This window comes from Lepidochelys kempii, chromosome 26 (assembly GCF_965140265.1).
Source record: "Lepidochelys kempii isolate rLepKem1 chromosome 26, rLepKem1.hap2, whole genome shotgun sequence".
NCBI lineage: Eukaryota > Metazoa > Chordata > Testudines > Cheloniidae > Lepidochelys > Lepidochelys kempii.
The window spans coordinates 13,500,465-13,513,542 of record NC_133281.1 but is presented as its reverse complement, the minus strand read 5'-3'; the positions used below and the strand labels follow the sequence as shown (position 1 = coordinate 13,513,542).

The window sequence follows — 13,078 nt, the reverse complement described above, 5'->3', positions numbered from 1 at the left end:
TACTGTATTTCACTGCTCAAGACAAGCAGTGCAAATTTATTAATTAGTTCACCACTTCATCAATGGAAAGCGGACGTAGACCAGTCTTTGCAAACCTGAGCAGATTTACCAAACACTTCAGGCAAACTCACTGGTAACGACAGACAGTAAAGGAAGTTTATTGACTACAAAAGATAGATTTTAAGTGATTATAAGTGATAGGCAAAAAGGCAGAGTTAGTTACCAAAAGAAAAGAAAATATAAGCATGCAGTCTAAACTCTCAACCCTATTAGACTGGGAACATCTAGATTAAGCAGTTTTTCTCAGCCCACTGGATATTGCAGTTCATAGTACACAAGTTTCACACTTGAAACCTGGGCCAGTCCCCTCTGTTGGAGTCTTCAGTCTTCTCAGTGTCCTTGTTGCTTGCAGCGTAGGTGGGGGTAGGAGAAAGGCCAAGCATGAATCACAGAATCATAGAATATCAGGGTTGGAAGGGACCTCAGGAGATCATCTAGTCCAACCCCCTGCTCAAAGCAGGACCAATCTCCAACTAAATCATCCCAGCCAGGGCTTTGTCAAGCCTGACCTTAAAAATATCTAAGGAAGGAGATTCCACCACCTCCCTAGGTAACACATTCCAGTGTTTCACCACCCTCCTAGTGAAAAAGTTTTTCCTAATATCCAACCTAAACCTCCCCCACTGCAACTTGAGACTATTACTCCTTGTTCTGTCATCTGCTACCACTGAGAACAGTCTAGAGCCATCCTCTTTGGAACCCCCTTTCAGGTAGTTGAAAGCAGCTATCAAATCCCCCCTCATTCTTCTGCAGACTAAACAATCCCAGTTCCCTCAGCCTCTCCTCATAAGTCATGTGATCCAGTCCCCTAATCATTTTTGTTGCCCTCCGCTGGACTCTTTCCAATGTTTCCACATCCTTCTTGTAGTGTGGGGCCCAAAACTGGACACAGTACTCCAGATGAGGCCTCACCAATGTCAAATAGAGGGGAACAATCACATCCCTCAATCTGCTGGCTATGCCCCTATATATACATCCCAAAATGCCATTGGCCTTCTTGGCAACAAGGGCATACTGTTGACTCATGGGGCCCCTGTGTTCTGTTTTATACTATTAGTCCCATGTGCTTGGAGAACACAAGTCCAGGCATGTCTGGTGGGTGTTGCTGAATCACAAGGTGACGCAATACCCCAGTGTGTCTCCTGTGAGTGAGTCATTGAATTGTAACTCCTCTGCTGGACAATGGCTGGCGATGTCTGTTCAGCACCCACCTGAGTGTTGTTTACCACCCTTGTCATTGTCTCTGGAGAGCTAGTATCTGGGTACTTCCCAAATTTACAGCATGTTTTACTGACAACCATACAACACAATCTTATAACTTCATATGCACTAATGATATACATATTTAGATAGAACAGTGACTTTCACCAGATCATAACCTTTCCCCTGATACCTCACACAGCATGCTTTATATGCAAGATTACAATTATATGTAAATGAGGAATATGGGGGTTGCAGGGCGCTCCCCCAAGGTATAGAATGTCGCAAGAGGCTCAAACTAAATGTAACCCTCCAATTAACAAAATAGTAAGAGGACCAAAAATATGCATGGTGGGTAAAGAGCAGAGTAAACGAGGCTGTCTGTGGCAAAAAGGCATCCTTTAAACCGGGAAGTTCGTCCTACTGAGAATAATAGAACGGAGCGTAAACTCTGGCAAGCCAAGTGCAAAAGTATAATTAGGCAAACCAAAAAAAAAAAAAAGAATTTAAAGAGCAACTAGCAAACAACACACAAACTAACAGCAAATTTTTTGAAACACATCAAAAGCCGAAGCCTGCCAACCAATCAGTGGGGCCACTGGATGATCGAGGTGCGAAAGGAGCACTCAAGGAAGACAAGGCCATTGTGGAGAAGCTAAATGAATTCTTTGCATTGGTCTTTACTGCAGCGGATGTGAGGGAGATTCCCAGACCTGAGCCATTCTTGCTAGGTGATAAATTTATGGAACTGTCTCAGATTGAGGTGTCAATAGAGGAGGTTTTGGAACAAACTGATCAATTGAACAGTAATAAGTCACCAGGACCAGAATCACGAAGAGTGCTGAAGGAACTCAGATATGAAATTGCAGAACTACTAGCAGTGGTATGTAACCTATCACTTAAAATCAGCAACTGGACCAGATGACTGGAGGGTAGCTAATATAAAGCTTATTTTTTAAAAAGGCTCCAGAGGTGATTCTGACAATTACAGGCCTGACTTCAGTAGTGAGGTGACAAAGTTTGCAGATGATTCAAAACTACTCAAGACTGTCAAGTCCAAAACAGCCAGCGAAGAGTTACAAAGGGATCTCATGAAAGGGAGTGACTGGGCAACATAATTGCATATTAAATTCAGTGTTGATAAATCCAAAGTAACGCACCTTAGAAAACATAATCTCAAGTATACCTATAAAATGGTGGGGTCTAAATTAGCTGTTACCACTCAAGAAAGAGATCTTGGAGTCACCGTGGATGGTTTTCTGAAAATATCCACTCAATGTGCAGCAGCAGTCAAAAAAGCGAACAGAATGTTAGGAACCATTAGGAAAAGAATACATAATAAGACAGAAAATATCATAATGCCACTATATAGATCTATGCTACGCCCACACCTTGAATACTGCATGCAGTTCTGGGAGATCCGTCTCAAAAAAGATATATTCGAATTGGAAAAAGTACAGAGAAGGCAACAAAAATGATGAGGGGTCTGGAACAGATTCCATACAAGAGGAGATGAAAAAGACAGGGACTGTTCACCTTAGAAAAGAGACAACTAAGGGGGGACATGAGAGAGGTCTATAAAATCATGCCTGGTGTGGACAAAGGGAAAAAGGAGGTGTGATTTACTCCTTCCCATAACACAAGAACCAGGGGTCACACAATGAAATTAATGGGCAGCAGGTTTAAGACAAACAGAAGGAAGTACTTCTTCACACAAGGCACAGTCAACCTGTGGAACTCATTGCCAGGGGATGTTGTGAAGGCCAAAAGTATAACTGGATTCAAAAAAGAATTAGATACATTCATGGAAGATAGGTCCACTGATGGCTATTAGCCAAGATTCACAGGGATGCAACCCCATGCCCTGGGTGTCCCTAAACCTTTGACTGCCAGAAGCTTGGTTTGGATGACAAGGGATGGATCACTCGATAATTGCCCTGTCCTGTTCATGCCCTCTGAAGCATCAGCAACTGTCGGAAGACAGGATACGGGGCTAGATGGACCATTGGACTGACCCTGTATGGCCATTCTCTCTCTCTCAAATTAGATGCATTATTGGTCTAGATTATTGTTCTGTGTCCAATGACAGAACCGCTCCTCTGCAGCCCTGGATTCTGACATTGCACTCAGGGTGGGCATAGGAAGTTCTGGAGGCTTTTCAAATGATATGTGCATGCCATGCTCCAAAGTTGGTTTATTTTCCTTTCCAAGCCCCGTTTGGGGTCATAGCAGCAGATCGAGGCAGTCGAAGTCTCCCCCTCCCACTGGCTTTTCTCTAACATAGATTATTTTGTCACTGTCTGTTACTTTTAATACGCTGAACCACAGTTGCTCCTAGCTCCAGGAAATCGGAAACGGGGAAGCTTGACAGGGGAGCGGTGTGGAGGAGGAGTTTGCTAGTCAGATGAGTGGAGAACAAACATGTTTGTTTATTTTCCTTTGTACGCCCATCATCTGTGATTGGGCTCATTTGATCCCCTAATTAAAAAAAACAAAACAGAATAGGCTGACATTTCCTTTCTGGGCTCAGCAGATGCTGCCCTCTGTTCCCTCTGTAGGGGGTGTTCTCCTGGCACGTGCAGGGTCTGTTCCGCTGAGGACTGGGGGATTCTAGAGGCCGTAGGTCAGGTTCGTCCCACTGACGTCAGCTTGATGCCCAACAGCTGCGCTTCTCTGGGACGGTGCAGATCCCAAAGCTCAGGAGCAAGCATGTGAGAACTGGGGGCAAAGCACCTGTGTGGAGAGGATCCGGCTACGGAACAAGCATCTGGAAAGGATCAGGCCAACCCAGAGTCTGAGTGTCTTTAGGAGATTCTGCAAACCCTTCCCCTTTGAAAGAGCCTTTCTGCTGTAGGAATGACAGTCACATCATGGACCCCTCCCCCGTTTCTGCCCTTAAGCTCCAACACTGACCCCCCACTCTCCACCCCAAACCCTCACATTGATCCACCTTCTACCCAATATGCCCCAATAATGACCCAGCTTCTGCCACCAAACCCTAACACTGACTCCCTTTCTGCCCTAACCCCAACACTGATGCCCCTTTTCTCCATAAACCTTAGCACTAACCCCACTTCTGCCGCTAAACCCCAACCGACCAAAAATAAGAGACAAAATTAATAAAATCTAAACCAAATTACAAATCAAACCCTCAAGCCCTCCTCCCATCAAAATTTTGACCTTGAAAGGAAGAAGTGGCAAAGATGGCAATACAACACCCTGATAGCTAGCTTGAAGGGTAGGTATGGGGATGAATGGGTAGATAGGTGTGTGTGAGGGGCAGGAGGTGAATGTCCAGATAGATAGATGGGTGCATAAGGGGATGGATAGATGGACAGGTAGATAGAAAGGTGTGTAAGGGCATGGATGGATAGATGGGTATGTAGGTGGATGGATGGATAGATAGGTAGATGGATGGATAGATGGGTGTGTATGGGGATGGATGGATAGATAGGAAGCTGGAAAGGTGTGGGGGGCATGGATGGATAGATAGATGAGTGTGTAGGGGCATGGATGGATGGATAGATTAGCTAGATGGGTGTGTAGGGGGATGGATGGGTTGATAGGTAGATGGGTTTGTAGGGGATGGATGGATGGATAAATGGGTGTGTAGGTGGATGGATGCTTAGATAGATGAGTGTGTAGGGGGATGAATGGATAGATGGATGGGTGTGTAGGGAATGAATGAATCATACAATATAGAATATCAGGGTTGGAAGGGACCTCAGGAGGTCATCTAGTCCAACCCCCTGCTCAAAGCAGGACTGATCCCCAATTAAATCATCCCAGCCAGGGCTTTGTCAAGCCTGACCTTAAAAACCTCAAAGGAAGGAGATTCCACCACCTCCCTAGGTAACGCATTCCAGTGTTTCACCACCCTCCTAGTGAAAAAGTTTTTCCTAATATCCAACCTAAACCTCCCCCACTGCAACTTGAGACCATTACTCCTTGTTCTGTCATCTGCTACCACTGAGAACAGTCTAGAGCCCTCCTCTTTGGAACCCCCTTTCAGGTAGTTGAAAGCAGCTATCAAATCCCCCCTCATTCTTCTCTTCCGTAGACTAAACATCCCCAGTTCCCTCAGCCTCTCCTCATAACTCATGTGTTCCAGTCCCCTAATCATTTTTGTTGCCCTCCGCTGGACTCTCTCCAATTTTTCCACATCCTTCTTGTAGTGTGGGGCCCAAAACTGGACAGTACTCCAGATGAGGCCTCACCAATGTCAAATAGAGGGGAACAATCACATCCCTCGATCTGCTGCCCCTACTTATACATCCGAAAATGCCATTGGCCTTCTTGGCAACAAGGGCACACTGTTGACTCATATCCAGCTTCTCGTCCACTGTCACTCCTAGGTCCTTTTCTGCAGAACTGCTGCCGAGCCATTCGGTCCCTAGTCTGTAGCGGTGCATTGGATTCTTCCGTCCTAAGTGCAGGACTCTGCACTTGTCCTTGTTGAACCTCATCAGATTTCTTTTGGCCCAATCCTCCAATTTGTCTAGGTCCCTCTGTATCCTATCCCTACCCTCCAGCGTATCTACCTCTCCTCCCAGTTTAGTGTCATCTGCAAACTTGCTGAGGGTGCAATCCACACCATCCTCCAGATCATTTATGAAGATATTGAACAAAACCGTCCCCAGGACCGACCCTTGGGGCACTCCACTTGATACCGGCTGCCAACTAGACATCGAGCCATGGATCACTACCAGTTGAGCCCGACGATCTAGCCAGCTTTCTATCCACCTTATAGTCCATTCATCCAGCCCATACTTCTTTAACTTGCTGGCAAGAATACTGTGGGAGACAGTGTCAAAAGCTTTGCTAACGTCAAGGAACAACACGGCCACTGCTTTCCCTTCATCCTCAGAGCCAGTTATCTCGTCATAGAAGGCAATTAGATTAGTCAGGCATGACTTTCCCTTGGTGAATCCATGCTGACTGTTCCTGATCACTTTCCTCTCCTCCAAGTGCTTCAGAATTGATTTCTTGAGGACCTGCTCCATGATTTTTCCAGGGACTGAGGTGAGGCTGACTGGCCTGTAGTTCCCAGGATCCTCCTTCTTCCCTTTTTTAAAGATGGGCACTACATTAGCCTTTTTCCAGTCATCCAGGACTTCCCCCGATTGCCATGAGTTTTCAAAGATAATGGCCAATGGCTCTGCAATCACATCCGCCAACTCCTTTAGCACTCTCGGATGCAACGCATCCGGCCCCATGGACTTGTGCTCGTCCAGCTTTTCTAAATAGTCCCGAACAACTTCTTTCTCCACAGAGGGCTGGTCACCTCCTCCCCATGCTGTGCTGCCCAGTGCAGTAGTCTGGGAGCTGACCTTGTTTGTGAAGACAGGCAAAAAAAGCATTGAGTACATTAGCTTTTTCCACATCCTCTGTCACTAGGTTGCCTCCCTCATTCAGTAAGGGGCCCACACTTTCCTTGGCTTTCTTCTTATTGCCAACATATCTGAAGAAACCCTTCTTGTTACTCTGAACATCCCTCGCTAGCTGCAACTCCAGGTGTGATTTAGCCTTCCTGATTCCATTCCTACATGCCCGAATATTTATATACTCATCCCTGGTCATTTGTCCAATCTTCCACTTCTTTTAAGCTTCTTTTTTGTGTTTAAGATCAGCAAGGATTTCACTCTTAAGCCAAGCTGGTCGCCTGCCATATTTACTATTCTTTCTACACATCGGGATGGTTTGTCCCTGTAACCTCAATAAGGATTCTTTAAAATACAGCCAGCTCTCCTGGACTCCTTTCCCCCTCATGTTATTCTCCCAGGGGATCTTGCCCATCAGTTCCCTGAGGGAGTCAAAGTCTGCTTTTCTGAAGTCCAGGGTCCGTATTCTGCTGCTTTCCTTTCTTCCTTGTGTCAGGATCCTGAACTTGACCTTCTCATGGTCACTACCTCCCAGGTTCCCATCCACTTTTGCTTCCCCTACTAATTCTTCCCAGTTTGTGAGCAGCAGGTCAAGAAGAGCTCTGCCCCTAGTTGGTTCCTCCAGCACTTGCACCAGGAAATTGTCCCCTACATTTTCCAAAAACTTGGAATTGATTGATTGGAATTGGGGATGGAATTGATTGGATTAGATAGATGGGTTTGTAGGGGATGGATGGATAGTTGGATAGGTGTGTAGAGGGATGGATGGGTAGACAGATGGGTGTGTGTAGGGATGGATAGTTGGATGGGTGTGTAGCTGGATGGATGGATAGACTGATGGGTACGTAGGTGATGGATGGATGGATAGATGGATGGGTATGTAGAGGATGGATAGATGTATGGGTACGTAGGGGGATGGATGGATGGATAGATGGATGGGTATGTAGGGGGATGGATGGATGGATAGATTGGATTAGATAGATGGGTGCATAGAGGGATGGATGGAAGGGTGTGTAGGAGATAGGGGATGGATAGATGGCTGGATGGGTGTGTAGGGGATTGATGGATAGATGGGTGGGTGTGTAGGGGATGAAAGGATGGATAGACAGATGGGTGTGTAGGGGATGGATGGATAGATAGATTACATCAATGAAGGAATTAATTTGGCCCCATTGTGAAACCCCAGCTCTGAACACCTCTAGGCATTGTGGGCACTTGGAGCTGAGCATTGTGGCCCATCCCTAGTGACTTTGACTCAGGAGTCATCAGGGCAGCTGGCATTGGGATGGATGCAAGTCCAAGAGGCAGCCTCAGCATTCAATCAGGAGCCAGTGTCACCAGGGGAGCCAGTATCAGACAGGGCAGACGGCAGCAGGGTCAGCTGGGAGTGCAGAACTGAGGTCAGATTCACTTATAGTCAACTGCACAGCAGGGGGATCAGTTTTTACCATGCAGCTGGGACTGGACCTGCCTTTGGTTCGGCAGCAAGCGCTGGAATGGATCCAGCTCGGAGACCTGGGGCTGGATTCTCTGCCATCTTGCTCCCTATGGCATCCTTTCAACCTGTGCAAAGTGGGTTCCCAAGGCGGCCAGCTCAGCAGGAGAGTGCTTTGCATCTGCCTGGCACAGGCGTGAAGGGCCACATGGTGGCAGAGAATCAGGAGTCAGTCAATCGGTGTCGCACAACTGGCACTGAAATCGGTTGGAGCTGGAGAACTGGCCTTGGGATCAGTTTGCATAGCACAGCAGAGGACTGGACATGACTTCCTGGGTCACTGAGTCCAATCCTCTGCTACTGTAGGCAACCCTGGTTGGATCAGCCAGCTGGGAAAGGGAATTTGCCTCCCTGTGGGTGTGTGTAAACGTTATTCTCTCTATTTATTATGCCTGGAGCATGAAACTATCTTTGCAGCATGAAATGTGTTGGAGCCTCACTTCTGACGGGAGCCTCTGGAGTAAGCCAGCCGGGAAATCGCTGACCAACCTTTTTGGGGGTCTGAAAAGGCCCACTCGTCGAAAGCGAACCTGTTTGCGGGGAAGGGTCGGTTTCAACAAATTTCCTGTTTCACTTTTTTGGGGGGGTGGGGGGGGACGGGATGGGACAGGGAGGATGCTTTGAAATTGGCCTTTTGACATTTTTAAAATGAAAATAGTTCTGTTTCTCAGTTCGAATGGAGATTTTGTTTAGAAATGTAAGTTCATTTAAGGCAAAACGGGTTTCCCCAAAAAGGTTGAATGAAACATTCTGAGTGACCCAATTTACAATTCTTTTTTATTTTCCATTTGCAATTTGGTTTTTTTGGAGATTTTGACTTTTGGCCCCAATTTTGGATGGGAAAAATTTTCAAAATCTCGAAAATGCTCATGGGATGGGAAGACTGATTCTTGCCCAGCTCTGCCTCTGGGCTCTATTGGGATAACTGTAATGATCAGGGCTGTGACTGGGATCAGAAAGCTGGGCCCAGGGGCAATCCAGGTCTCTCTTCCACCCTCCTCCCCTTTCTCTGCCTGTCATCCTTTTACAGCCTCTCTGTTTACTGGGAAATGCTCCAAGTATCCCAGCTCAGGAAATCATCTCTCTGGTGGGTCACATAGTCACTGAACTTTTTGCATCCTCTCTCATCCATCCCTGTCTCCCTATCACTTGGCCCTTTCTAGAGCCAGGGCCCAGCTTGGGAGTTTGCAGCTGGGGAGTTCACAGCTCCAGATCTGGTGTCCTGCTGCTGCTCCACCTCCCGGGACCCGTCTGTGCTCAGCTGCTCCTAAGCACGTGTGTGTTTGGAGAGGTCAGAGTTCTGATCTCCTTCAGCTTGGAAGCCCACTGAGTCCTGCCTGCACTATATCTTCCTTGCTGGGACACTGCTCCGGTCGGGGTTACTGCATCCGTGGGAGAGGGCATGTGAAAGCAGACAGCGATGCGACTCACGACACAGATATTTAGTAACAGGCCTCTCCTCCTGTGCTCTCCGCCAAACTGCCACAGAGTTTCAATTCCCTAGTGTTTCCGCAAACTGCACTGTGCTCTCTGCCTCTCTATCTCTCCCCACCCTGTTTATCTCTGTATCTTATCTTTTGTCTTTCTTTAGCTCTCGCTGACTAGTTCTAACACTCTCTCAGGAGGGACCCGAGCAGGGCTTTTTGGGTTGTTCCAGATGTGGGCTGTGGGGGGAGCAGGAGGAGAACTTGATAGTGGAGTCTGGTATCTTTGATGCAGTCTGATGTGTTTCTGTGAACTCAGGAGGAACTAAACAGGAAACAACTAAAGAACCAGAAACTCTTTCAGCCAGCTCCCCCGAAACGCTCTCTCTAGGCCTGGTCTACGCTGAAAAATTAGCTTGACCTAGCTACATCACTCGGGCTGTGAAAAATCTCACACCCTGTGCAATGTCGTTAGGTCGATTCCTGGTGTCGATCTGGCTGGGACGACAGAAGAATTCTTCTGTCAATCTAGCTACCAGCTCTCAGAGGGGTGCATCGACAGAACAACCCCTTCCGCCTGTGCAATGGTGCCACGGTGACGCAGCTGCAGCTCAGGAGGTGCGTCGCTGTCGTATAGACATGACTTTTTCCAGGCTTGTATTCCCAGTTGCTTGTTCCGGCTGTGTGTGTCTCTCTCTCTGTTTTGCTTCTCCACCTCCATCAGACCCCTTCCCAAAATTCTGCATGGGGCCAGTTGCGGATTACCACATGGGCCAGCCCAGGGGTCCCAGCCAATTTGGGGCCATTGGGAAAATCTCCTCCCGCTCTCACTCCCCACCGCAGCCCTGGGGCAGAGCTTCTCTGGTCTCAGTGCCATAGCAGGGAGTGAGGGGGGCAGAAAGAAGTGAGCGGGGGTTGCAGTTGGGAGGAATGGGGCAGGGCCACAGGTCTGGCGCCGGGGACCACTCCCTTGCTCCAGCCCAGGGCCCCAGGAAACCTTGACCAGCCTCTGCATGGGGCTCGCGTTCCCCTTTTGTCTTAGATGGGGCTGCTTAGCTGTCTCAGACAGACACCTTAAATGAAGGGTGGAAGTCACAACAGTTGAAAGGAGATCTAATCCAGCTCCCAGCAGCATCTGGTTCAGGCCGTGTCTACATGGCAGAGGCTGAGACTATGCTAGTTGTACCAATCCCGTGTCTCCCGCCCCAAATGTTCAAAAACCAGGAGTCAGGCGCACCAAAAAGCATGAGATTGACTTTAAGATCAGGAACGTATGTCAGAATAATAGATTTTTATTTGCCTTCTCCTTTCTTGAGCTGCGGGGGTCACATGTTGAAGCTTTCTCCACAGCCACGCGGGCCAGAAACGTACTTTTTCGTTAAAAACAAAGGCTGAAAGCATCCCATATCCACTTGGCTCCAGGAGCTGGGGCTTTAAGGGAAACAAGCGTTATCAGGAGACTTATGACAAAGCCATGAGAGTTGGCAACACTGCCAACATAACTTTTAAGGGCCGACCACGCCTTAGGGTTTTATCCTGCCGCCATCCCCGGAGTATCTGGGCGCCCTTCCGACATGAAATCGATGGCAAGAGCAAAGTCCCCAAGGCCCTTAATGGGGTCTCTAGCCATAGTTCACAGATCTTTGACCAGTGTGCGGTCAGGGGCACTGCTGCTTTTCCAGCTGCTGGCTGAAGAACAGTTGCGCATGTGTATTTCGCGAGATGTCCTGTCGAGGGAGAATAGGGCCCTGTGTGTGAAGATGGGGGTCACCAGAAAACCGAGATCTCCCCGGATTCTCACTGTAGCTGCTGAATCAATCCATAGCTTGCAAAATGCCGCGTTGTCACCCTGTAAAAACGGCCAGGTGGGGCTCCGTGCTGATCACCTGTCCGCGGAATACCCTAGCTCAGGTTTGCTCGGTTTACAAATAAAGCCATGCTTTTTCACCCTGCCACCTCGGCTGTGAGTTAAGCCGTCTTACCGGCTCTCCCATAGCCAGGGCCGGCTCCAGGCCCCAGCAAAGGAAGCAGCTGCCTGGGGCGGCCAATAGAAAGGGGCGGAACTCCCTGCGTTATTGGGACGGCACGTCTGGGTCTTTGGCGGCAATTCGGCGGCGAGTCCTTCGTTCCCTCTCTTCCTCTTCGGCAGCAATTCGGGGGCATCGCAATCGGGTTTTTCTTTCTTCTTTTTTTTCCCTTCGCTGCTTGGGGTGGCAAAAAAGGCGGAGCCGGCCCTGCCCACAGCTAGCAACAAGGGCTCTGGTGTCAGAATGAGCCACAGCCCACGAAAGGCGATGGAAAGACGCCTGCTGCCTTCGGTGGCTTTTGGATCAGGCTTTTAGGAGATGGTTCTGTCGCGATGCACGAGCTAGAATAAGGCATCCGGCTCTGTGTTGGCTCTGCGGGGCTAACAGGAGTAAAACCTCGTTAGACTGTCTTGAAAGTCGGCAATCCGGCTCTGATACACCCCGTGGGGACTGGTTTCACACAGGCGCATCTCAGCACGGCTGACACACAGCACGTGAGGTTGTGTTTCAATTGTTGCATTCACTCCCTGCTTCTCCTAAAGCAGCCAGAGAGTGTTTTAGTGGTGAGCAACAACAAACCAGTCTTGTTGGCCTTGTGTCTCTCATTGTTATTCGGTTATTCACTAATAATTACTCTAAAAGATACATCTGTTGTCATGACAACCTATTTATCTGTTGGTAGAAGCCCCCCTGTTTGCATTGGAAGCGTCCTCTCTTTCTCTTCCCCCATCCCCACCTATTGCTCATCCATTCTCTCTCGCACGCTCACTCTCCCTTTTCATTAGATTATATCCTGCAATTGGTCCAGGCATGGAGTTCCCATTGAAGTCAATGAGAACTCTCTGCGCAGAGGGATGGGACCAAATGCCCCACTGTGTCTGTTTCATCTTGCTTCTTGCCCCTTGTTTCTGCCCCCTAGTCCTGTGCAGACCGGGGACTCTGATTGGAGAGCCTGGTTGGTTTTCGTACACTCCTAGGTTCCCAAGGAGGGATAAGAGGGGAGAGAGAGCAGCACCAGGGACACGTATTTATCTTGTGCAGAAACATAAGACAGATGCAATTTCTTCCATCAGAAGCAGCAATTTTTGTTACTGGCAATCACCATGCAAGTGAGACACCAGCCTCGAATTTACCCTGGAGACTGCTACCTTGTGCGCCAGAATTTGAGCTTTTAATTAAAACAATACGACTCTAGCAATTCTGATCACAAAGAAAACCCCTCGAATGTGCAGTGGAACCAGCCTGAGCTTGCAGACAGCATGAGAGAATGGTTCTGAGACATGTGGCTTGCTCCCATTCAAATCAACATGATGTTGACTCTGGAACCTAATGATGCCCATGTACACTTTTGATGACAGTCCACAAGAAACAGGAGAGAATCATTCTGTGCAGATCTGCAGACTCTACTGTGAGTGCTGTCTCATTTTGGGACTCAAAGGGGGAGGAGCTTGGATTGTGGGCAGAGCTCAGGGAGAGTATACCCCTTACTGT

General features: G+C 48.2%; 1 protein-coding gene across 5 annotated transcripts in view; it reads left to right on the top strand.

Moving 5' to 3' along the window:
• Positions 1 to 13,078, top strand: part of LOC140903513 (glycerol-3-phosphate acyltransferase 2, mitochondrial-like) — a 175,081-nt gene that overhangs the window by 31,391 nt on the left and 130,612 nt on the right. Inside the window, exon 1 of one of the 5 annotated variants that reach the window (XM_073324879.1) lies at positions 10,052 to 10,178. The exons of the other annotated variants lie outside the window; for them this stretch is intronic. The gene's annotated coding sequence lies outside the window, so the exon portion shown is untranslated. Of the gene's footprint in view, positions 1 to 10,051; positions 10,179 to 13,078 lie in introns of those variants that run through there. 5 annotated transcript variants of the gene reach the window in all.